Here is a 22984-nt window from a genome sequence, read left to right as displayed (position 1 = left end):
CCTAGTCTATTTATAATCTCATCATAATGATACTAGGGCACGAAGCCCAATAGCCTCTCAAAGCCCCTACATGGCCGGCCACCTAGAGTGATGAGGCCCATGATGGGCCTCGTCCTCTAATGCTCGATCTAGCCCCTTTGTGTGACCTTATAGGATCCGTCCAATTGGGCTTTGGCCTATTTTACTAGTCCAAAGATCGTAAGTACCTCTAGCTATGGCAAAACGACGACCCAAATGTCCGGACTTAATTATCTCCATAATTTGATCCAATTATATATCTAGTAATTGCACACGACGAAGACATAACTCCTTCATATACCACAATTATAACATCCATTGAATGAAATCAATGTTCCACTCATGTCAAAGGAATCCACTAATATATACGGAAGCTCTATACTTGAACTTCAAAGTAGGTCAATAGTTCGATCATGCATCATTCATGCATATCCAAGTGATTGACCGAGCATCACTATGCCCCTATAGCCCATGAAACTGCGCTATCTAATCAATCTTACATGCTAGTTCATTCATTGAAATCATTTATGTCCACTTTAATGATCTCGAACTAGGAACTTAAATAATATATGAATTTTGTTCACCTGTGGGGTTTCATTCAAAAGGTCATTAACCTAGTGAACCCATCAATTCATAATTATTTTGGACATTTTATTTAATTTCAAAACCATAATTAAATAAGAGAAATATTAATTTCTATTTTAAACATAATTCTGCAAATTGATGTATTTTCTTTTGTAATATGTTTCCACAAACATACACAACTTAAATTACATAATTTGCTTCAATCCAAGACTTTAACATGACTCTCATACCTTTGTCTATGGAAGGGGTTCAGTGATTTCTCACTCATAATAAAACTTCGCAGAACGTGACCTTCCGCCGGTCAATGATCTCATAACTGAGGCGATATCTTATATCCATTTGTTCGGATTTGTGATGTGACCCTGGCTCCTTTGTTCTCGGGCAAAGGTAACCCTTTAGTCATATGACATTTTAATCCGAACTTCCTCTAAAACTATCCGACTATAGCTTAATACGCATATTCTAACATTGAGCATGCAACAGTGCTCTGCTTTGAACTCTTCAAGCTCACTATATTCGTATAACTTTTGACAACTTGTTTATCTTTAACACCATAAGCTAGAAAAATTCCTTTAGCGCTTCTCAAGTACTCAAGGATTTGTTCTTGGTAATTTTCTGTATGCTTATTCTGTATTTGCTTGAAACTTGCTACACATGCACAAGTCATATGTAACAACTTGTTTTGTACATTTCATGGTACATGTAATGGCTCCTTTTGCAAAAGCATAAGGTACATTACCTTTACAACTAAACTCTACTAGCTTTTAAAGCAATGAGTTTTACTGAGTGTAAAAACATGAGGCATGGGAAAAGATCCTCTCTTAGAACCTTGCATCTTGAACTTGTCAAGAACCTTATCAACATAAGTCTCTTGATTATGTCCAGTCATCCTTCAAGATTCAGTTTGTGGATTTTAATTCCCAATATGTTCTCAACATCTCCTAAGTCTCCCATATAGAAACAATCTTTCTAACCATTGCTTGACTTATTCAAGCATTGATATATCATTTCATATGAAATACATGTCAACTACATACTAGACTAAGAAGACCAATTGCTCCCACTAAACTTCTTGTCTCTACAAGATTTCTTTTCCATTCTTCCAAGGTAATCAAACTGTTTGATTTCCTAATGAATATTCCAACTCCCTAATGTTTACTTCAATCCATAAATGAATTTCTGAAGTTTGCAAAACATTCTAGAAATTTCTGGATTTCAATGCCATCCATCAAGAACATTTCATGAAGGTGATTTTGATCTCCATAACTAGAAATAATCCGAATAGGCTTACATGACTAATAGGTTTGACCCTATTTGTAAGACTGTCACGGACTAGCACATCTTTATAGACATGGAGTCCATTCTGGATTTCTTGGCTTTAGGCCATTTCCTGAGTTGGCACTTGTCCAAAGCTTGCTTGTAGGTATGGATTCTAACCATTCTAATAAGAAAATTTTAGAATCCACCTTTTACTAGAATTCCAACAAACTGTTCGTTTTAATCCTAAGTAACCTACGATAGGTATGAGCGACAATAGAATTATTCTCTTCAACTCTTTGAAGCCTTTCATCCTAGTAGGACGATAGAAGTCTCGCTAGTTGAATTAGCTTGCTTCGACACATGTTTTATCAAATTAGCTGATTTCATGCGCATTCGTCTCTTTTGTAGTGTTATCTACATCCATTTGTTGCTCGTTTCGAATCTCATCGAGATCTAACTTTACTCCCACTTGGCTTTGTAGGAAGACATTTCTTTCTATAAAGACACTATCGCGAGCAACAAACATTTTGTTTCTACGCGATTGTAGGAATAATACCTCTGATTTAGGGTTTATTATGTCATCTTTGTAAACATTTTACATAGATTTCATATTCCCTCAATCCTGTTTAGAAAAGAGTACTTTGGAACATTTCCAATCCATAACTCTTATGACATCTTTCTATTGCTTTGGTTAAGTTTCTGTTTAGTATATTCGCAATTGTTGTTGTTCTAATGCATATCCTCAAAACGATATTTGTAAATCATTAAATCTTGGATCGAACCATGGCAAGCAAAGTTTGATTCCTACTTTCTACATACATCTTAATTGTAATATTCCTGGATTGTGAACTAATTCAACAATCCCTTTAGATGATCATTTGTTTTGAGTTAAATATTTATCACAACAATCATATTGTGGTGCTAAATTGTTTATCTCAAACCTGATTTTACATTTCATTTTGGAATTTTGAACATTTCAATGATCCCAGCTTTTATTTCATTAAGTAATTATTGTTATATTTATTTAAATCGTTAATAAGAGCAATGAAATAGTTAAATCTTTTGCTAAATCTTGAATTCATGGTACACTCACATCATATGTTTGTGTTCCAAAAGGTCATTTTAGCTCTTTTACCCTTTCAACTAAAAGGTAACTTGGTCATTTTACTTTATCAAGCATGACTTCTAATTCTTAAGTGATTCATAATCATATAAGAGTAAGAGTCCATCCATAACTTTGGATGTGCAAATGGTTTATGTGACCTAATCTTACTTTATTTTAATAAGTTTGCTTTGAATCATCTAAATTCACTTTTGTGATCTACATATATCAATGTCATAAATAAATTTAACTCATATCTAGCGGAATGAAAACAATTTATTACCTTGGTCATGGATCAACATTTGTCCAAGCCAAGTAAAGCCAAATCAGTATTCAAAACAAGAAAACCGAAATATTGTCTCATCAAAACTGGAAATTGTCTTAAATGTCATGATAAACTAATCAGAAATTAAAACTATGAAGCTATCTCTGGCCACTTAAATACTCCTAGTGCACCTTCAAGCTCCATCTCCATGCTAGCTTCACTTGTTTGCAGTTCCTGCGCAACATCATAATGTTAAGCACTGCAACTTGGTATCACATACCTTAGTGAAAGTTAAAATGTTTATTAGGTAACTCTTACCTTATTACTTATCGTAGTGAGAACATCCTTGTTCAAGCACTGGCTTATTCTTTTTTCAGGTAATCCTCTGCATGATTCTTGAGTAAATCAACTAGTTTGACTGCAGAATCTTCATCATCTTGACAAAGTTTCTCGAGGTCAAAGCCATCATGTAGAGAATGCAGTATTATATCATGAACATGTTGATCTTTATATGGCATCCCTAACATACTCATGCGGTCAAATAGATCAACCATCGTATCCACATGAATTTGTACTGACTGGCCTGGCAAGAGTTTTCTTGAAAGTATCTCACCACTGAGCCTGTAGGTTTCAAACCTAATACTTCCAGTCCAGGAGTCGTCATTCTTGAAATTATTAATGATTTCCATGACGTTTCCATCCATTTCTCTATCAACATGGGATTTCAGAATTCCATAGCAAACATTTCGTAAGCATTTGAATAAGAGATAAGGTTCATAGTCCATGAATTTTCTAGCCCAATCCTCTGGGATAGAGGACAACATCACATGCGCGACTCTCTTAGAATCTGAAACATTTCTCAAATGCTTCTCATGAGTCATGCTTGGACTAGATCTACCCTCGATTGGTAAGTCTAAATGAGAATCAAGATTTTCGTTCCTTAGAACACTTCTAAGTTCGCTTTCCCAATCGTTGAAGTAAAGAAAATTAAGCCTTGTTGTCATCGTTGGTGGTAAAGAATTATAGTCATCATTGTTACGGCTACTCATCTATGTCAAAATAAGGCAAAGTTTAATAATTATGCTTAATAAATTAAAGTACCACAAAACATTCATTTGGTAACTTTAAAACACTTTATTCAATAATTAAATGATCCCAATTGAATTTTAAGTGATTCCAAGATCCTTTATTTGTGCAATAATTGACCGGACTGAGGCCCTGCCATCAACCATTACATTTTCAAGGTGAGTAAACTCTTTACTGATTACAACTCTTGTAATTCATGGTTGAATAATTAACCATCACATGTTTAATTATTACCCTTAGCTTCAAGGTTCTAAACTGATCTTTAGGTAACCTTGTTGAATTTAACCAATTAAAAGTGTAGAACGTGATCTACCCCCATTTCCCCAAGATATATTATGACGCTCTGCTGAGGCCGACCCATCACAAACGATCAAGGTTTTCATCGGGTTTTTAATTGGAAAAGCTGCATCAATATTACTGGGATCTAGATTTATTATGTTGTGATTATTTAGTGAACTCTAGCGCATCATCAAAACAACATAAATAAACCTAAACATGCATAATCTACTAATGCAATAAAATATGACATAGTATGGCCCCTTAGTCCTAAGAAAACTAGAAATGAAAATACTCCCACTTGAATCATCATGGATCTTCATCCACCTTGCTCCTTTGGGCCTTCACTTCATGGGCTTCTTTTGGGCTAACACCATTTAAATAACTATTCTATTTACATTAAATAAAAGTATTGAAAATACTCAACGGTACGCAGACCGTATTTAGATTACAGAAATACATCACGATACGCAGATCGTATTTAAGAATCTATGGGACATACTAGTCTATATATAGCAACATAATATCATATATTAGAAAAGTGCCATATAATAAATCACTCAACATGCTTGTCTAAACTATAACATCTAATGATCATAATAAAGACAACGCATTTCCTAAAATATCTTATATTTTAATCATAATTAGATAATATCATATATTATTCATGACGGTTAATAAAATATCGTATATTTAATTTAGTCATGAGATAGAATCAAATCATATTTTAATCTAGAAAGATAAAATCATATTTAATCTTCCATGATTATCCTAACTAATTTAGGAGATTCTATCCTAATTACTAGCCAATCAAATAATTTTAAAATCAATTATATTCTAATCTAATTATGGGATAATCACATTATTTAAATCAATTATTATCCTTTTGGAATATGCTCAGAATATCCTTATCAATCTTATCCATAATTAACCACTTTAATTTAGGATAATTACCAAAATAATAAACTAAATATGGATAATATCAAATATAACAACTTTTGAATATTTGATTTTATCCTAAACTAAAAGATTAATTTTAGAAAATATTTTAACTTATCCAAAATAAAACCGATTTTATCCAAAATAATTCACAATTATCTTGAAATAAATTTTTAAAACAGAAATTTTTTTTTTTAAATACCGCAACCACCAACGCCGGCCACCGTGGTTGGCTAGCCGAAGCTAGCCACGGTGGCTGGCTGCCGTGACAGCAGCCACTGCCGCAAAGGGCAGCAGCGTGGAGCTGCTTTGCTGGGGCTGCAGGCCACCGTGCGTGGCCAGCCGAGGCTAGCCACGGTGGCTGGCTGCTTTGCAGCAGCCACTGCCGCGCAAGGCAGCAGCAGCATCGAGCTGGCAGCCGCGGCAGCAGCCGTGCAACGGTTGCACGCTGCTGCCCACAGCCACCCTAGACCGCCGCCCTCCCTTCCCCTCCCTCTTGGACGCCACCTGGTCGGCAGCCGCCGTGGCTGCGCCACCCAGCCGCGGTTGCCGGCCAAAAATTTTAATTTCCGTGTTTTAATTTAATTAAAATAACATTTATCCTAATTAAATTAAATTAGTCCATAAGATTAAAATTAAATCACATTCAACTTTAAAATTAGGGTTCATCATAAAATTAATCCAATTTAATTTTAACATTTAAAATTAAATCTATGATCATACATAAAACATTTTTATGCATAAATCAATCCAATTAAAATTATGAAACATAAAACATATCGAATTAAATCAAAATCAAGCACAAAAATCATATTTTAGGGCTTGAAATTTTCGAAATTTAGGGTTAGGGTTTTCGAAATTTTCGAAAATACTAGGGCATAATTCGGTCCTCTTTATGGCTATTTGAGCATAATTAAATCACATTTAATCGATTCCAAAAGTTTAATCACATTAAAATAATAATCGAACCATAATTAAATTAATTTCTCCCTCTTAATTGATTATAAAATTAACGTGGACATCAAATAATCATATTATTATGATCTAGCGCGTTAATGCAAGAGGCTAACTGATACCACTGTAGGAGTTTATAGGTACTACGCATCGGAAATAACATATATGAATCATATTCAATAAAGTACCTAATCCCAAGAATCGCATGCATAACACACAAGACACATAATCATACCTTTGAAGCGTGAATTCCACGAAGCTATTCGACAGGCAAATCAGGGAGAGAATAGAGCCCCAAGTGTTGCTCCTCTACTTAGTCCACGAGATTCGAACGAGCCGTCCACCAATACTAGATTGGTCGAGTGATTGAGGAAAACCGCGATCACCACCTTTTAGGACAACCGACCACCGCACGAACCACCACCACCACGAGACACCACCGGCGCCGGGAGGAGGAGAGAGACGTGAGAGAGGGAGTATGAGAGGGGTTGGTTTCGTGTTTGCTAATTAGGGTTTGATCTAAATGATCAGTAAATTCCTTACCTGCAAACCTAGGCACCTAGTCTATTTATAATCTCATTATAATTAGACTAGGGCACGAAGCCCAATATCCTCTCAAAGCCCTATATGGCCGGCCACCTAGAGTGATGAGGCCCATGATGGGCCTCGTCCTCTAATGCTCGATCTAGCCCCTTTGTGTGACCTTATAGGATCCGTCCAATTGGGCTTTGGCCTATTTTACTAGTCCAAAGATCGTAAGTACCTCTAGCTATGGCAAAACGACGACCCAAATGTCCGGACTTAATTATCTCCATAATTTGATCCAATTATACATCTAGTAATTGCACACGACGAAGACATAACTCCTTCACAGCGGCGGTCAAGGGAGGCTCGGCGATGGTCGGAGGATGGGCGGCGGTGGTCTGGGCTGGTTTTCCGGTGGTGTTGGCAGGTGTGAAGGTGGTGATGTGGTGGTGTGAAGGTGGGTAGGGAAAGGGAATGGGAAAGTCTACGGGGGGTGGGGAATGGAGTTAGAAGGATTTGGGGTAATGAGGAAGGTAAAGGGAATGATTAAAAGTGTTAAAGAAACATCAACAAATAAAGGGAATCGAGCCAATTGATTCCCATTCCCTTTCCTGATTACCCCCAACCAAACGGCCTCGAACAGGAACACTAACCTTGAAAACAAATTGTGACTCTCTTGTCACCTTTTTTTTTTTTTTTTTTTTCCCCAAAGTGTCAAAAGTTCGTTGTTGTATAATTACTGTAGTAGTATATACTGAAACAAAGATCAACAATGACAAATTTCATTTCTTCATTAAAAAATTTCCCACCTAATTTTTTTTGTATATTTTTTATTTGCCAAATTTCTCTTAAAAATATTGTAAAAAAATTAAAAACTACTCCCTATTATATTTTCTTTCCCATTTGGCTATCATCTTTGCTCCATATACATTCGGCTAAGGGATTTTTTTATTTTTTTTATTTTTTTTCTTTAATGGAATTTTTTATCAAAGATACATCAAATTCCTCTATTCTTTTTTATGATTTCAATCTTCAAGTCCACTTTACTTTAGCGTACACCCCATGCATTTGTTTTAAGGTTTCGACCAATGACGATTATGATATACACATTACATATAATCAAATTTCTAATTACCCACGTCACAAGTTAATTTATAAAATGGCTTAACCAATTAACCATGATTTGTTTTTTTAATGCATTTTGAAATATCTATACTATATATTAAAAGGCGTTCCTAAAAACGTCAATGTATCACGTAATCCCTATTTTGTTGCGCCACATCATCTTTTCAATATATTGTGATGCCACATCATCACTCAAACAACAACACATCACCCAAGCAACCAACATTATTGAATGTAAAACATAAGGATAAGGAGGATCGAACCCTCAACCTTGTATAACTACAATAGCCATTTCACCATCTTAGCCAATTATCAAGTATGTAATTAATATGTAAAAAAAATTATATAATTGCAAACAACAAGGTTCAATTACGAAAAAATATACTAAAAAAAATAATTCGTACTCAATTTTAGTGTGACCATGAACTACAATTTTAAAAAGATTTAAAAAAAATTATCGATTGCACGTCTACAACAGTAGCAACCCGGGGCAACGCCCGGGCTACTCACTAGTTGTATATAATAAAGGACATTTTGTGTTTGAAACAATGTACCAAGCAATTATGCAGTGGTAGTATTAGTAGACTTTTATTCATACTAATTAATTATTTCCTTTCAAAAAAAATAAAATAATAATTAATTATTTTTGAATCATAGTGTGGACTTTGAGCTACTCCAATTTCCTTTAAATATTGCCCTTTTCATAATAATTTAACTACAATTAAAACATAATCTTATACTTTGTTCAATTCTTAAACATATTTTTACGATGGGACTATTAAGCAAACCTTATGCAGTTGTTACTTTGCTGCTTATTGCAATATTCTACCTAGCCTTCAAGTAACAGGTATGCAAAATGCTTAGTCTTTCTTTAGTAGTATAGTAGTGAAGATTTTTTATGATAAATGGAAGCGAATAATCAATCTTATTGATGTAATTTGTTTCATGTAATGTAGAGGCGCAAACTGGTGTATGTTATGGAAGACTCGGGAACAATCTACCATCCCCACAAGAAGTAGTAGGCTAGTAGCCCTATACAGAATAATGGAATAACACGGATGAGACTGTATGACCAGCCCCGGCCCTGAGGGTAGGCGGGGAGTGCCATGGCCTAGGGCCCATGGCCAATGGGGGCCCAAAATAATATATTACCTCAGCTTTCATAAAATTATAATAAATAAATTAAAAAAAAAAAAAGACAACACTCTTTAATCCTTCGCCGTTCGCTTCACTTCAAAATTGTTGCAATTCCCACTATATCCAATTCTCTCAGCATTAAATACAAGTAAAAAACTTCATTTCCCACCAAGTAAATTAATGGGTCTTGCCTTTCACTCTTATCAATTCCCCAAATATTTTGATAATGTAAATGAAATTATGGGAATGTTATAAGCACTTAAAATATTGTTAAAAACTATTACTCGTAAAAGACTACACCAGTCATTAGCTTCAATTATACTCGTACATTTTAATTATCCTACTATGAATGAAAATAACAAAATCATTTATTTAATCATCTCATTGAGTTGTTTGCCTGTATTTGTGTCCACTAATTGTGTTTATTCTCTTTCAAATTCAAATAAAGTTTCTCTCTCCTTTCTTTGTTTTTATCCATGGATAGTTATTGGGAATTAGTGTTTAATTTAGATACTGTAGTTTTAACTTTTAAATTAACAAACTTATGATCAAGTATTCAACTTTATTTTAAATCTATGTAATTAAAAAATATTTCAATTTCTCAAAAAAAAAAAAAAAAAAATATTTCAATTGTTCATACTCTTAAAATATACTACGTAGTATAGCAATATATCATAGTTACAATGAAACATTGTTCTTATTTACTCCGTAGTACACAGAACTATGTCTAGATTAATAGCTAAGTGTAATACGGAGTAATATGGAGTATGCAGTATATTGTATATATTGTACTAGAGATTGCTTTTTTTTTTTTCTAAGGGCCCTTATTTATGATTTTGCCTAGGGCCCATAAAATTTCAGGAACGGTCCTGTGTATGACCCGGACCAAGGGTCCCTCCAAGCCCTAAGAAATTCAAACATAGGGCTAATCCTCGACGTCCCTAACTCCAATGTCATATCACTCGGCTCTAATGCTGGAGCCGCAAACATCTGGGTCCAAAACAATGTAGTCCCTTACGTGTCTAATGTAAATTTTCGTTACATTTCAGTAGGTAATGAAATCATGCCTAATGATGCCGAGGCAGGTTCTGTCCTTTCTGCCATGCGAAATGTCCAAAATGCCCTTAATTCGGCAAACTTAGGTGGTAGAATCAAAGCCTCCACAACAATCAAGAGTTCGATCGTGTCCGGCTTCCCACCCTCCGAAGGTGTTTTTACATCTGCATCATACATAAATCCAATTTTTAACTTCCTAAGAAGTAATAACGCTCCTTTATTAGCCAATATTTATCCATACTTCTCTTACCTTTACACACCATCCATAAACCTAGATTATGCACTCTTTACCTCACCCAACGCACAAGTTACCGATAGAAATAACGGTTTACAATACCAAAACCTCTTTGATGCACTAGTCGACACGGTGTGTGCTGCATTGGCAAAGGCTGGAGGCCCTAACATACCAATTGTAGTGTCCGAAAGCGGGTGGCCTTCGGCTGGTGATGATAACCGTGGTGCGGCTACGTTTAATAATGCTCAGATGTATTATAGGGTTTTAATAGGACATTACAGGCAAGGCACTCCCTTGAAGAGACAGGCAATTGATACTTACTTATTTGCAATGTTTGATGAGAATAAAAAAGGTAGTGCTAGTACTGAGAACAATTTTGGAATGTTTAGGACTAATAAACAACCAAAATACCAACTTAGTTTCAATTGAAAACTAATTAATTAGGGTTTGTTTGGCATTGCTGTGGTTTTCAGTTTTTTGTTTTTCAAACTCATATGATATAAGTCATATAATTAAACAAAAATTAGTCAAACTTATTTAAATGATGATAATTTTGAAAACTGACAACAGAAAAGTGAAAACACCTTTTTCTTGCTTCCTGTTTTTGGTTTTTTGTTTTAAAAAAACAGATAACTGAAAACAGAAAACGATGTCAAACAAGCCCTTAGTTTTCGGACATGTAGTTTATACCATACATAATGAATAAATGAAATATAACACTCGGGCATAGCCTAAAGATGTAATAAAATGTGTTTTATTTTATTTTATTTTATTTTTAATAGTTGAAAAAGTGTTATGTTATATGAGTAATTAATAATCCGTATATGTATTACTACGTGATGTTAATTATTACTACTGTATAATACATATCTTGTGAAATTTGTGTTAGTTCAATATAAATATATTGTGTTTAAATATTTGACGAGCAATTTGAAAATGGATTGACACGGTTTAAAAAAGTGAATACCTTAAGGATACTGTGCAGAAAAACCTTAAATCTATACTATATATTAAAAGGCGTTTATAAGAACGTCCACATGCTACGTAGACTCCCTTCATTACGCCAGATCACCAACTCAACTAATCATTACACCATGTCATGCACAAGGCGTTCCTAATTAAGAACGTCCACATGTCACGTATACTACCCTCACTACGCCACGCCACTTACTCAACTAATTATTACGCAATGTCATGCACTAATAATAAAAAAATAAGCTGTTCACAAGATTTGAACACGCAACCTCTTAATCTAAACTAAGTGTTTTACCACCAACCTAAGTTATTTTTTATGTATTGTTTTGAATACAAAATATTAACATGTAACAAATGACAATTCAATATGAACAACAAATTTAATTACAAGAAAATTGAGTTATAAACTATCATGTATATTAATGATCAACCTTATGTAATAACCCGGGGCATCGCCCGGGCCCATAAACTAGTTGTCTATATAAAGTGGCATGTGAAAATCTGAAATGAATGACTTACCAATTACCATTAGTCCATTATCAAACAAACTTCACAGGTATTTCTCTGATTACATTCTAACCTTACCATTTGCAAAATGTATATAAAAAACTTAATTAATATATAACTCTAAATGCCATTATATTAACTAATTCAGAGTTTGCTCTGTCATTAACTCTTAAAAAGCTAGCTAAATTAATTTTTTATGCATGCAATAACATTACATATTATGTATGTGTTGATTCTTGATTAATGTATTTATTCAATGTATAGAGGCACAAATTGGAGTATGTTATGGATTGGAGACAACTTACCATCTTACCATCTTCACAAGAAGTGGTGAACTTATACAAATCAAATGGCATGAAAGCAATGAGACTCAATTTTCCTGATCAAGAACTCTTCAAGCCTTACTTTATTTATTTATTTATTTATTTTTAATTTTTTTTTTTTTTTTTTGACAATAGCAAATTTCAAAGTAAATAAAATTATAAATAGTTCGAAAGGGTAAGACGACATTTCCTAGCGATGTCGTCTGCCCTTTGCACTTGGTCCCTCTGGACTTTCATAATTGTGCACCTTTGAAACTTGGCACCCACTCCCCTAATTTCTTTTATCATCAAAGTTATCAAAACATCTTTACCTGATTCGTCTTGAAGATTGTTAATGAGCACTGTACAGTTGAGTCCGAGAGGATGAGGATTCCATGCTTACCTTTCGCTCTAGCCCATTTCATTGCTTCTAAGCAAGCCCAAGCCTCACAATGTAAAGCCGAAGTTGCTACTCCATGTTTGCCCCCCTCACTAGCCTCATTACCCTGGATACTCTTCAAGCCTTACACGGAACAAACATCGAGGGAGTGTTGAATGAGAATATTGAGTCCTTAGCATCATGTTCGTGTGCTGCAAAAAGATGGGTCCGAAGAAATGTCCTCCCTTTTGGATCACTGGTCAAGTACGTTGTGGTTGGGAATGAAATTAACCCTTCTAATAAACAAGCCTTGTCAGTCTTACCAGCTATGCAAAATATTATATATGCATTGAACGCGTCTCAAAATTCAAATAACTTAAACGATGAAATTAAGGTTTCTACGTAAAACCATTAACACAAACTTAATTAACCCACCCCCCCCCCCCCCCCCCCCCCCCAATCTAATGGTCAATTTCAAGACCCGTCATATATCACCCCAATAATAATAGACTTTTTGATTAGTCACAACTCGCCTTTGTTAGTAAATATTTACCCTTACTTTGCTTACATAAAAGACACAACATATTTCACTTGACTATGCATTATTTAACGCCAATGAAGTTGTTTTCACCGATCCTAACAACGGGTTGGACTACAAAAATTTATTTGATGCAATGGTGGATTCAGTGTACGCGGTTCTAGGGAAGGCAGGAGCGAACCACCCTCGTGTCGTCGTGTCGGAGAGTGGATGGCCATCTCGCGGTGGCTTGGCTGCTACAATGGACAATGCAAAGGCCTATTATAAAAACTTGGTCATTCATGTTAAGCAGGGGACTCCTTTGATGGCAGGGCAGCCTATTGAGACGTACTTGTTTTCGATGTTTGATGAGAATAAAAAACAAGGGGCTAATAGTGAACGCAATTTTGGGATTTTCTACCCAAATCAACAATATAAGTATGGCCAACTCAATTTATAAATGTACACTATATATATATGCTTAGACTAATAATAAAATGTTTGGTTACCAAATGGTCAATCACTGCACAAAAATCTACTTCACATTCTCTAAAAACACATTAGTAACACAACAGCAGTAGCTAATTGGATTGCTTTCTCCTTTCTCAAATTTACCTCTTTTAATCATCTTGAGTTTTCCCTTATTAGGATCTCTGACGAGATAACAAGCGCTTGGCTTGTCAGCCCAACCCGGATAAAACAACTGCATGCTTTAGTGGACGACCATATCCACGTAAAGCATACGGTTTACCCGTTTGGACGCTTCGCTTCAAATCTCTTGAGTTGACTATGATGGAGCATATGACAGGGTTCTTCTCTAACCTCTTCAAAATTACTTCTTCATCATTAGGAAGCAACTGTAGTCCGCTTATTCTCATAATTGGCTTCTCGAGCCTTTGAAAAGGAACACACTTTACGCCTATGTGAGGGTAGTTTTCCTCTAGACTGACCCCATTCTTCTCAACCCATCTCAATGCTTCATACGTGTTCCACGGGTATGTTTCACTTAACCTCGCGTAGGGGTTCACCTTGTCAAGAATTTCTTGTTTTGACAGTCGTATTTTATTAAGCCACTTCTGATAATATATTGCTTGTAGGCAGTCGGTTATCGCATAACACCAACACAAATTTTTTTCTTGGGTCTCTAGCTTCGTAAAAATGCCTAACAATTCCCAATTAATACCTCCAATTTTCTGAAAAAAGTCTTCAGCAAGGCTCCAACGTATGGCATTAATAAAGGCTGTTACACGCATCACAACTTCTTCTTCTTCGAGTTTAGCTTTGTCCATCTTGTGCACAACTTCAGCAAACTTGTTTAGGTGGATCACCTTGGACAATTCAGGACTGTTTCTGTCTTTGCAAACCAATGCCAAGGAAGTCGCTAAGACCAGTCCAACCACCACTAAAGTCTTGTATGGAGACCTCAAAAAATGGTATATAGTACCGAAAACTTCATCACCCCAAATCCCTGTATCATAAGCATCTAAAAAAGCCTCAGCAACCAGGTTTGCAGGTTCATCAACCTTACCCGCCTCCTCATGAATGCACATCACTAGAAACATAGCGCGTTGCAGGGCTGCCTGATGAATCTCTCCTACATTATACTTGTTGACGAAACCAATTACATCACACTTCGATCCATTACCTATCATGAATTCCTTGAGAATTGTCAGCACCACTTCTTTCTTCTTCTCCTTCTTGTGGTAATGCACACCAAATATCATCAGAATCCCTGCGAAAGGTCGATGAGGTTCGAGCTCATCATGACTGAGAGCTTCAATGTTGCCGGAGTCCAGAGCTTTTCTAAAATTCCAGTAAACATTCGATGCTCCAATTTTCTGAAAAAAGTCTTCAGCAAGGCTCCAACCTACTGAAAAATTCAAACATAAACACGTTCAAATTAAGTTTTATATGTATATAAGTTTATGATTGCACGCGTGCCAAATTATCCAAATCTCGAAATTTAAATTTTCGTGTCATTATTTTTGAATTGCCAAGACGGACATTTAATTCTTGTAACATGCAATGTAATACTATACAACGTGTGATTTCTTTATAGACATCAATATAATAGTATAAACCATCAATTAATCTCTCTTATTTTTTTAATTTCCTCAAGAAAACTAGTAGTTAACAGTAAATTTGATTCAATCTCAAAGTACTTTTAATCGTTAAAGCTGGAAATTAAAAAATTCATCAACGCATTAAAAAATTGACTAGTACACATTATATCAAACACATTTACTGCATGCTTATATCAAATCTAACACTGCAATTTTTTCAATTTCATAAATACAACGTAATAATTTTTGAATCAAACAATTTCATACGAACCCTAGATTATGTAATTAAACCATACCTTGATCACGACAGGATTATTTTCCTCAATTACTAACCCTAGGTTTACTCAATTAGATTAAACTTGATAAAATTAATCATTAAACTGTAAATTAAATCCAGATTAGCGTTAGAGCTTTTTTAAAATTCTAGTAAACAGTCAATGCTCCAATTTTCTAAAAAAAATCTTCAGCAAGGCTGACCTACTGTAAAAATCAAACATAAACACGTACTAAATATTAAGTTTTATATGTACATAATTATACGATTGCTCGCGTATCTCGAAATCAAAAGAGTTTTCGTGACATTGATTAAAAAATTGCCAAGGCGGACACTCAAATTCTATTTGGCACTATTTTACGAGTCCATGTAACATGTGATGTAGCATAACATGTGACTTCTTTGTAGACATCAATTAATTGATGTACAATAGTATCAACCATCAATTAATCTTTTTAAAAATTTCCACAAGAAAATTAGTTAGCATCAAATTTGATTGACAGTAGTTTTAATTATTAAAGCTGGAATTAAAAAAACCATCAACGCATTGAAAGTTGTCTACAACATATTATAGGCAAGCACACATTATATCAACAAACATTGATTGCATGCTCATATCAAACTAACACTGCGATTATATGAATTTCACTAATAATAATCTTTGAATCAAACAATTTCAAACGAAGCGTTATTCAATCAAATCAAACATTGATCATAAAAAGGTTATTTTCCTCAATTACTAACCCTAGGTTCATTCAATTAGATTAAACTTGATAAAATTAATCATTAAACTGTAAATTAAATCCAGATTAGCGTTAGAAAACTTACCAGCAGTGTTGAATTCGTCCCTATCAGATTCCGAATTAGGTTCAGCGAGAAATTCCTCATATAAATCTTTAAAATCATCGTCACGACATTCAACATTAACCTCGAATAGCTGTTCTTCTTCCGCCATTGGAGCTTTTCCTTTAGCGATCACTTGAGCGGTTTTCTGGTTCTTCTCTGTTTCTTCCGTTTTAGCAGCTTTTTCAGGTCTGCTTTCCTCCATTGGAGCTTTTACTTTATCGATAATCTTCCTCTTCTCCGCCATTTTAGCAGCCTGTTCGGGAGAGAGTGTCTTCTCCTCTGTTTTTTCAGAGTTTACCTCTTTCTTCTCTGTTTTCTCATCATCAGCTTTTTCGTAAGCGATTGTCTTCATCTCCTCTGTTTCGGCGATTTCTTGAGAGGATTTCTTCTCAGTTTCTTGAGAAATTGCGACATTCTCCTCTGTTTCTTGAGAAATTGCCGTTTTCTCCTCTGTTTCAGTGAATTTCTCCATTGTTGATTAGCTGAATTTTGAAAGAGAGGTTGAGTGTATTCGAGTTGCTGATTTAAGATAGAGAAGTTGAGTGGAATTTAGAGAGAGAAGTTGAGTGGAGTTTAGAGAGAGAAAAAGAGGTAACAAACTGTAATGTTGTAACAACCTCTGTTAGTTGTTATACCCAGTTTTAATTCGTTTTTGAATAAAACTAAGAGAGAGTTAACGCGCGTCTTTTGAATTGTGGCATGGGTTCTTCTTAGATAAATAATTATGGAGTATTCTACTACTAAGGGCCTTAGGGAGGGCTTAGTTGCTTATGATGCTCGACTTCATGTTAGTGTAGCTCGACTTGACAAATCATCATTTTTAGTCTATTTTTCTACCGTGTTCAATTGAGCTAATCTCGAGTAGTTGTATTTTGTTTCGCATTACACTTTTTTTTTTTTTTTTTGGAAACACATTACACTTCTTTTTTCATTTATAATTTCTTTGTCGTATGAGATGCTCGTATACTTCATTCATATTATAAAAAATAAAAGAAAAAACTCATACACGTTGGAAAAGATCTATTAGTATTGCTTTATAAATTTCTTTTTCTCCTCAAATTCGTTCTTTAGAAACTTTCTCTCTAAAAAAAACTCTAAATATCTCTCTAAATTTAATTAAAATTAGTAAATTGCAAACATGGAGATATTTAATTTTGAAAGCTATGAAAGTATGAAATGAATTGAGGTGAATTGTCTGACTTTTTTTAAAAAAGATACCTCTCTGTTTTCACACCGGATGCATAATGACTAATGAGCATAGAGCACCCAAGTGTCCCATGAAAATTTCATATTACTAATACTACTCGTACTAATTATAATAATATTGCGCTGAAAATGTTCATTTGCATCAATAGCTTAGAAATTTTATGGGATGTTATCATGAAGGGATTTGAAATAAACAAATGAGCGTTTTACTATATTTTGATAACAATCATTTATTTAAGCATATATTTACAAAGGCAAGGAGCAAATTCTATACTTCACTATAACACCTCAAATGATACATTTGTGTTCCCTGAAACTCGTAAGTCTTCCCTATTTAACTTAGAAAGCTAACAAAATTTTGCATTTCTTGTTTACTGATCAATGCATAAACTAGATACAAGTACATGCTGAAGTTCAGAAGAGCTCAACACTCCATCAATTAAATAAGATGAATACTAGAAGCAACACTGCTGAATACCAACGAGGAAAATGAATTTCGAACATTTTTTTTGTTGATACATCACCATTCTTCTATCATAAGTATTTTGCTAGCCATGGAATCTCCTGACAGTCCTCTAGAGCAAATGTCACATCATCACTGATAAATAGAAGCAGAAAAAAAAAACCGAGTTAAAAAGCTTAAAGGCTATGTATAGTAACTTGCACTTGGCTTAATACTACAGTGGTATAAAAAACATTTGATGACTTATGCTGAGTTGCTTCTAGTATTCAGCTTATAAATCGAAAGCAGAGGGAGTATTATGGAGCTAAGAAAACCAATTTTGCAATTCAAACGCGGATACTATAGTGTTTAAGAAAATCAGAAAGTACCTAATACAAAGCCTTGCAAACAAGTAACAGTAGATTGATATTACTGGACAAAGTGTACCGAAACTTGCCTAGGGAAATTCAACTGCAACTTCTGCAACCGATGCCTGGAACCTGGCTCACAAAGGATGATTCTGCATTCACCGAGTTTACAGCTGTGTGAAACCAGATAGAGTTAGTCGAGGTATTAGCAACCTCAGTATACTAAAAGAAGGAACGAGTAGAAGTTTCGCTGCAGTCCCTCTTCAAGTAAGATACTCCCTCCATCCCTAATTAACAGGTTACAATTGATCGATTGTTCAGGAAAAATTATCCTTCACTATTTTATATTGTTTGGATTACAAAGCAGGAAAAATTCTTCAATATTCACAACTACGTTTCCACTTTACTAATATAGTCTTTCTTTGGAATCCTTGGTGAAAGGTTTCTTTAAGGCAGGAATGTCTAAATTTTAGATTACTAAATCGGGTGCCAATTATTTTGGGAAAGGCCAAAAATATATGCTTGGTGACCTTGTAATGGATAATTTTGGCTAGTTCTTTCCCAAGGTAGTTCAAGATTGTTTAAGAATTCATCATTCAGCAGTGATTGACTGACTGCATAAGTTCAAGGACAACTTACAAAAGGCAAAGAATATCATGAACTAAAATCCTCAGAACACCAAAGCACCTAATTGGAAAAAGGGGATATAATAAAATGAGCAACAGATATTAGTACTTACCCAACTCTTAAGAGAACATCACATCTAGGAAATTACTCACCATTTCTTGTACAAAAGCAAGAAACCGTGAAAGCTAGCTGCATATAAATAATGAAGAAAAACTAATCATTTCAGAAAGGTTATATTGTGTCTTGCCTACAGTTTTATCATTTCTCGCAAATAGTCATTATAAAGTCATGGAGAAGAAAAAAATGATTGAGAATTTGTGGGTGATTCAGAGTTTGTTTGTACAGAGGCTTTTCATCGGCTCAATTTCAAAGATAATATGATAGAACAACAGTTACTATAATGAGCAGATGTACATGAAGGGTAGGGCATCAAGTTAAACAAAAATCACAGAGAACATAGCTTTCTATCTTTCATAATCTGAATTTTGAACACATATTCTTGAATTTGGAATAGTATGTACCAGCAGAAGCCATATCAACTGGAGTGACCTGATTCTTGATATTCTAATCTGTGATTTCTGCTGCACGGCGGCATATCTCCAGAGCCCTACGTGCATCTCCAGAAATAGCAGCTGCCTGATTACAAAGATTGACTTGAATATCATCACAGTATACGGTAAAGAAGATACAATGATGGAGAAAAAAGTACATCTAGATGCGACAACTTTCAACAAGGCAACTATAATGACCTTTCTAGAAGCGAATTCCACAGCTTGCTTATCAAACGCCTCAATTCCTTTAAGCCGGGTCATAATTATTTCTTGAAGTTGCTGGAAGGTATAGGGGGCCAAAACAGTCTGTGTATTCCCATACGACTTGAGATACGAGGAAGCAATTTCTCAGGAAGGTCCATTGTATTAGCTATTCCTGCAAGTAGGGTATGGATTATGGAGTGAGTATTGATTGACACTACTCTCATTCGAGACATTATACTACAGCAGGAAAGGAATGAATTTTCGCACACCTAAACAAAGTCTAAGCCCTGAGAAGTAAGAATTACAAGCAAAATTCTACCTATCACAATGAGCTTGGAATTTGGTCTAGTTGGCCAATCAAGAATGTTATAAAGAACCTGACACAAATGGGAGGTCCACAAAAATTAGTTTCCTGATGACATAGAGCTACTAGAATATATAAAGGTGTAGAAGTTACCGATTGGTTTCTGGTTACAAGAAGATCAAGTTCATCAATGAGAAGAATGCATGGTTTGTTCTGTCCTTTGCCTACTTGTTTCCCTTCTGAGAAACGCTCATTGAGTAAGTGCAGGGCCTTTTTCCAACTGACTCTATGTCCACTCAGTGCTTCATAAATAACCTGTTAGGAAATTTTGAGTTCAGATGTTAGGCCACAAGTGTGGTATGTAGATCAATGAGCTTTTGCAACAGCCTACCCTGTATATGTTCTCTGCCGTAGCTAGTTTCAGACCATTAATCTATATGAAACTGTAGGGTTTAATACTGCCAGACTCAAGTTCAGACTTAAGGCTTCTCATCACCGCAAGTACACTCATAGTCTGTAACATGATACAAGTGAAAGTTGAGCAGATGTGATAATATTTGGTGCATCAAAGATCTTAGAGAAGGGAAAAGGAGCTGATGCAATTACTTTACCTTTCCAGTCATAATATCTGTTTCCCAGAAATCATTCCGAGGGAGCTATGGCAAATTTATCTAAAGTTTCAGCACTTAGCTATGGGGATTATAAAACAAGCTATACAGTCTGCCGCATTAGAAAATATCAGAAAAGTATTTCAATTCTATGTATAAAAATGGCAACTATTGAGGTGGAATCACCTCATCACTTTCTTACTAGAAAGCTACGAGTAGTGACTTTGGCATTTCTCTTGAAGAATATCAGGTACCCAAACATGTTCAATCAGCTAAAACATCCCAGCAGATATTCATCTATCTTCAAACATAAACAACAGGCATCTTCTATATTAATGTGATGAATAATTCGAATTTATTTTGATCTTAATGGATCAGGTGAGTTAAGATTCTACATATCCATCTCTAATTTGCTTATCCTTCTGATTCCCAAATCAGGTCAAAATGATGTCAACATTGGATGCTTTCATTGTAGCCATTGTGAGCATTTAAAATAGAACCAAATGTACAGGTTCCTCTCTTCCTTAAGTGTTATGATCTTTCATACATCATATCTGTCCATCATTCTCCTACGAAACTAGAGACCCATGTTGACAAAATGAAACAAAAACTGCACAGGAATTCAAAATCCAATTCATGCAACCTCTACATCAGCAAAATCATTGGTACGATACACCTCTCGCCTCAAGTCCAATTCATGCTACCTCTACATCAGCAAAAGCTCGGCCACATTTCAAAAATCAAATCATCATACTACAATTCTAACCCCAAATATGATTATTGATCAAATTCAAAACCCAAATCATCAAACTTTATCTTTATCCCACATATAATTATTGATCAAATTCAGAAACCAAGTCATTAAACTACTACCTTTATCCCACATATACTTATTGATCAAATTCAAGAAATAAAAAACATTAAACAAACAATGCTATAACAAAATCAAAAGAAAATATACCTCTCAATCCTAGCAGCCCACAAATCACTTGTAAGAAGCTTTTCTTTCAAAATCCTAATTCTCTTCTTTCCCTTTGGTGGCTTAGGAAGCTCAACCTCCTTCCCCAATTTCTTAGCCTCACAAAACACACACATCCAATCACCTTCAGGAACCTCTTTCAGTGGAGGCTTTAAGCACTTCAAATGAAACCCACCAAGGCAATCGTGGCACTCGACCATCACCGCCTTTCCGCCTCGAAAACACATCTGACATTCCTCCACCTCAGGGAGCTCCTCATTGGAGCTCGCATTCTCTCTCCTCTTCACATAATATCATCCCCCACTGCAAATTCACTCTCATCATACTTAATTTTCTTACAATAGAACCTTTTCTTAGGCACATTTTGAGCTCGAGCTTTTGCAACATTTTCCATGTTTCCGATTCAACCCCTCCATTTCTCTTCCTTTTTTCAGACAAGGCAGGAGACTTTGATTGAATTGGTTCAAGGGTCGATACCTTCTCAATTCGGGTACTGCTATATTTGGATTTTTTAACAGATTTGGGGGGTTTTGGGAGATTTTTCTAGGGTTTTTTTTGGGGGGGGGGGGGGAATTGATTAATGGGTTTTCTGAGGTCGGCAAAAAATCATCGGAATTAATCGACGAGGTTGAGTTGATTCAATTGGTGATGAAACGAGGCGAGATGGAGTTTGAGTATTAGGGGTTTGAGGAGAGAGAAACGAAGGTGAAATTGGGGGTTTTGATTTTCTTTTTAGAACTGAGGATTTATTGATTTTGATTTGAGTTTCCGCCATTGAAGCTCAGCAGGTGAAGGTGTTGAAAAAGTGTCAATTTAGGAGAGACAAAATGGAGGAAGAAGGTGAGATAGAGCTGAGGAGAAAGGGACTGAGTGACTGAAATTTGGCGGGAAAATTGGCCTTCCTTTCATATAAGCCTTACCTTTACAACATTGAGCCGTTGGGCTTTAACTAAGGAATTTTTTTTTATTTTTTTATTTTTCATTTTTAAATTTTTTTTTTTTTTTTTTTTCTAAACTCCTCTTCTACTACCGTTCACAAGTTCACAACTCCCTCCGTGACTCCGTCCCTGAATTATATTCATATTTCTAGCATTTATTCATCACATAATAAAGAAAAGTAGGAATGTAATTTAGGGGTGGAGGGAATATTTTTCTGTCTTTCGTTCACTAGTTAGTCACTATTTCACCAGTCTTTTGTCTCCCGTTTCACTAAAATAATTACGAGTATATGAGTACTTATATTTCCACGATTTTCTCTACACATTTTTG

General features: G+C 35.1%; 3 pseudogenes; 2 read left to right on the top strand and 1 right to left on the bottom strand.

Annotated features, from left to right (window-relative positions):
- Positions 1-8904: 8904 nt before the first annotated feature.
- Positions 8905-10992, top strand: LOC145606126 (glucan endo-1,3-beta-glucosidase-like; annotated as a pseudogene).
- A 1338-nt stretch (positions 10993-12330) lies between these two features.
- Positions 12331-13703, top strand: LOC145606202 (glucan endo-1,3-beta-glucosidase pseudogene; annotated as a pseudogene).
- Positions 13704-18166: 4463 nt separating this feature from the next.
- Positions 18167-22109, bottom strand: LOC145606201 (origin of replication complex subunit 1B-like; annotated as a pseudogene).
- Positions 22110-22984: the final 875 nt, after the last annotated feature.

This window comes from Chenopodium album, chromosome 22, assembly GCF_948465745.1.
Source record: "Chenopodium album chromosome 22, dcCheAlbu1.1, whole genome shotgun sequence".
In the NCBI taxonomy this organism is placed as follows: domain Eukaryota; kingdom Viridiplantae; phylum Streptophyta; class Magnoliopsida; order Caryophyllales; family Amaranthaceae; genus Chenopodium; species Chenopodium album.
This window is presented reverse-complemented; position numbering and strand designations above follow the sequence as displayed.